Source organism: Coloeus monedula, assembly GCF_965178545.1.
Source record: "Coloeus monedula genome assembly, contig: HAP1_SCAFFOLD_96, whole genome shotgun sequence".
Taxonomy (NCBI): domain Eukaryota; kingdom Metazoa; phylum Chordata; class Aves; order Passeriformes; family Corvidae; genus Coloeus; species Coloeus monedula.
The window spans coordinates 432,722-437,491 of NW_028120806.1; positions in this window are offsets into that span (position 1 = coordinate 432,722).

Genomic DNA, 4,770 nt, shown 5'->3' on the forward strand with positions numbered 1-4,770 from the left:
TTGCTGTCCCACAGTGAGTTAGGAGGGATCTCTGGCCAGCCTTGTTGCCCAAGAGCATTCAAAATCCTAATCCTCACTTCTCTGACTACTGAATACCTTAAACGCCACTCTGCGTTGTGCAAAAAAGTGCCTTGGGCCCACTGGGAACTGCACATCTCTAACAGCTGTTCTCAGTTATTCCAACTGAGTAAAATAATTATTAAGGAAAAGAGGAACCAGTTAAACCTAACAACTTTTGCCTGATGTTTTCCTCAGGAAGGAGTTAGGAGCTCAGTAGCAAGGCCCTCAGACAGGCACAGTGTCTGATATAAACTATATCTGTGCACACATAAAAAATAGGTTATATATAAATAGATAGCTATATGCCCTAATATATAATACATATTTATATTACAGAGTTATGTAAGGCATAAATATCTGCCCTACATCTAACCAAAAATATTTATCACCAACTACCTCTAAATTACCCCCTGACTCCTGATGCTAGGAATGTAACATTTTTAGGGATCCTAAAATCAAACATATGCAGGAAAATAAACCACGATTTTATGCCATTAATTCCAAGATGTTTTCCTGGGTGTGTGCTGCTGCGTCTGTTTTTCTGTAAGATCTTGTGCCTTATCCCTGAAGTGCACTCAGAATTGTCAGGATCATGAAATCCATTTGGGATTTTACTGTTGCTGCAGTATCCAGTGAGATGAGTTTTTTCAAAATTATTTCTCTTGGACTGAGCACATCTCCTCAAGTTCCTTCTCACTTTCTGCATCCTGGAAATGCAAAAAGGGAGAAGATCAATGTACAGCTCAAGTGAAACAAATAAAAAGCATCATTTCCCTTCTTTCTCTCCAACCCCAAATCAGTTTTTAAGCATATCATGGAATCCTGGAATGGTTTGGGTTGGAAGGAGTCTTGAAGCTCATCCAGTTCCACTCGCTTCCACTGGGCCAGGCTGCTCCAAGCCCCGTCCAAGCGTGAGTCTGAAAAACCCCAAACAAGTCCCAGATCTAGACAGCCCACTGGAAGAAAACCCAAAATTAATTAGAGCAGCAGAGCCTGGCTTCAGTCTGGCACTTCTCCTTGACAGCACGCAGAGCTGAACGGAGTGGTCAGGGCACACTCGAGGGCAAACTGGGAGAAATCACGGCGGGGTCTGCCCTGGGATGGAGACCCAGCGCCGTCCCGCTCGCCCCCCCTCCGGCCCCAGGGTGGGTCGGTCCCCGCAGCGCGCGCCCCTTCGGCCGGGCTCGCCCACTCTCCGTGAAGAGGGGCGGGAGAGGGGGCTAAGCAGAAGCTGCGGAGACAGGATCCCCTCATGCCGCTTCTCACCGTTGAAGTCCCCGGTGTCGCCACCACCGTGGTGTGGTGCTTGAGCTGGTCCAGCGCCGACTCCACCTTCTGCCGCTTCACGGGGGACACCGACACGTCCGCGGCTCCGGGGGACTCGCGCGCCCAGGAGGGACGGTACGTGCCCGAAGGGCACCGGCCCGCGCGCTCCCGCCGCCCGCCGCCAATCCCAGCCTGGCTGGGCGGCAGCGGCCAATCAGGAGCGCGGACAGGAGACGGACGAGGCCGCGGGAGGGAGAGCGATTCTGATTGGCTGGTTCGTGAGGGCCGGGCGGGGGTTCGCCTTGGCGACCGTGACGCCGCCATCGTCCCCGACGGAGCGTATCGGGGGAGTCTCCTGGCCCCGAGATCTCTCGGGCCCGGAACCTCCTGTCCCCGGAGTCTCCGTGTCGCCAGAACCCCCGGCAGTCTTCCCCGCGGCCGGTACGGCGCCCGACCCGCCCCTGAGCCACCCGTCCCTCGTGGCCGCGCGGGGCCCGGGCGCGGCCGGTGCCGCAAGGTGGCGGCGGGCAGCCCCTGAGGGAGGCGGCCGTGAGGGAAGGCTCGGGGCCGCGTCGGTGGTGCCCCGCTGCAGGAGCTGAGCGCTCTGGGCTCCCTTCCCCGCCGTTGTGGCAAGGTTCGAAATGGTTTATCGAGTGCAGCTCCAGGCGCTGAGAGAGCCCTCGGCCCAGTAAGGCAGGTGTTTTGGGCTCGTGGTTCGCCTGAACTTTATTTAGGCTGTAAAAGAGGTGATCTTGTTAGTGTGGGCCCACTTGGAAATTGTACTCTCCAAAACATCTACAGCAGGAATTACCAGTTATTTCAGCTGGGTAATTTAATTGTTAAGGAAAAGAGAAGACAAACTTTTGCTTCTGGAAACAGGATGGCTCTTGGCTGGAAATGTTGGAGAATCCGTGTAACAGGCTCCTAGTCATGGGGTTATGCTGTTCCCTCTTTCTGTATGGTTCCACTTGGGACAGCTGCCACAGTCGTTCCCCTTCCAGAGAGGCAAGAATGTGCTTTTGTGCAGCCTTCTCATGCTTTGCCCCTATTCTTAAGACACAGCTATCCAGGCCGTAACATCCTTCCTGTTGAATGTCAGTCCCCAAACCCAAAAGGAAATGTGTGGTTTCAGACATTCTGCTGAGTTTCTGAGACTCTCAGTGACAAACCATTATGAAAACCCAGTGAAAGAGACGGAGATGGAGTTATAACTTAACTATTTTAATAAATCTTGTACAGTGCATGGTTATATCATTGTCTCCTTCGCTCAGTTACATCAATGTACAGTACTTTATAGCAGTGTCTGCAGGCAGTACAAACAGAACAGATGCACAGCTCAGTCGCGTGGAAATTTGTAAAAGTGGCCTCTGCAATAAGGTCTACTGAGCTATTTGTTTTAGGAAGTGCTCCTGTGGCTCCCGGCTTTACAGAGCTGTCATGTACACTCCTGTTAAAATCCCAGATAACCGTAATTCCCTGTGATTTGCTTTCCTCTACACCCCAGGACTAGAAGATGGTGTGTTTCCTAGCTCAACATTCGTTTTTATTTTCATTTTAGAAACTTTTTCGCCTCCCGTGCTTGCCATCCTGCCTCCCATCTCCACCCTAATCCGGAGCCAGGGCTTCTCAGGAGGATTGTCCTCTTCATCCCTCCCTGACAAGGTGAGTGCCCTTCTCAGATCCTAGCAGGGCTGTGACTAAACCCAGGATCCTCCCCTGCCTGCACCCTAATTCTGCTGGTGAGAGCAGTGTCCTGTTTCAAATGAAGAAAACAGATTATCCATTGGAGACGCTTAAGAATGAAGCCAAAACTAAGGTGCACTGGTGTTCTCAGTTTTAGACATGAGCTCCCCAGATGCTGTTTTAAAGCTTTTTCCATTAAATGTGCAATGACAGGCACAAATTTGGACAAAGACTCAGCATGTGCTGAGAGAGAAAACCCAGCTGTCCCTGGGCTGTGGGCAGCTCTGGAGCTCTGTGTGCTTCACTGCTTTGCAATCAGATTGGTCTGTCAGTCAAACAGAGCTAGAAATGCAATGTGCCAAACTTGCTGTGGACAGGAACTACGCTGCTTGCTTGAGTTTTGAAATGGTGAGTAAATTTTGGAAGCATAATCACTTAATTCTGCTTCTAGGGAGAGGGATTTTCCTCACCCCTATTTACAGATTGCTATATACAAATGCACATAACTTTATGAAGGAAAACGGGAAGTAAAGAGCAACACCCTGTGCTAAATTAGAGGGGTTTTTTTCTTGTGGCCATTTAATTTGTGTTAAACCTGCCTTTCCCAGTGTGCTTTGGGGTTTCAGCTCTTTGGGAATCATTTCAGCTGACTTTTTGCAGTGAAAATGTGAAGATGGGGACAAGTGACCAACACCCTGGGAAGGGCTGTGGGTGTGCCTGGGTCGGGAGCAAACGGTCAGGGCTTATCTTCTCCTGGTTTGAGGCCCGGTTTGGCAACACCACCACAACATTCCAGTGCAGGATCCGTGCCCCAGGGAAGGGCTGCACAGCTGCCCCCAGCCCCAGCCTCTGCATCAGCAGCGGTGGGCGGGTGGAACTCACCTATTTCCAGATTCAAATCCCTTTGTTTGTCACTCCTGCTCATTTCTAGGCACTGAAAGCTCATTTCAGCTGTTCAGAGATAGCACTAGCTGGTCCATGGATTTAAGGAAGCAGCCAGACTTCGGGAATGTGTGTTGCCATTCTAGCCTTGTCCAACGAGGGGGCACAGGGGGACAGGACAAGGACAGGCAGTTGTCACCGGCCCTGTGCTCGTGGGCTGCAGGGGACACCTGCACTGAGGAGGAAATGGAAATGGAAATAGAAAGGGTTAGGTTGCCCAGAGAGGTCATGACTCACCATTCCTGGAAGTGTCCGAGGCCAGGTTGGACAAGATTTGGAACAACTTGGGCTTGTGACAGGCATTCCTGCCCATGGCAGGGGGGTGGAATGGGATGAGCTTTAATGTCCTTTCCTTAAACCCAAACCATTGCAGGGTTCTAAAGCCTTATTCCTCTGGTCCAGGCTCCAAGCCTTGAGGCTGGCCTCTCTTGTGCTGTGTGCCACGCCTGCTCTGCCAGGGGAGAGTGGGGAGCAGGGGACAGCCCTCGGAGAAAAGCTTTGGGGGTCTTTTTTTGCTTGAAGCCAGCCCTTGTACATCCAGCCCCGTGTGAATCCTGCTCTGATCGCATGCACGGAAAATTTCAGTATAAAATATATAGTTATAAAAAAAATACTTCATGCAAAATTAAAACACCTTTCCCAGTGGGACATGGTCTTATTGTCAACCCTTCCCAACAGTGTTCAAGGAATTGTCACTCTGATGGCAGCTGGACCCCAAGGGGAGCTCTGCTGCATCTGGCCTGGGCCAGGAATCATTGCTTTCATTCCCTTTTTTTCTGCACTACTTAGGGCTAAGAGCTGAAATAAAGCAGAGAGACT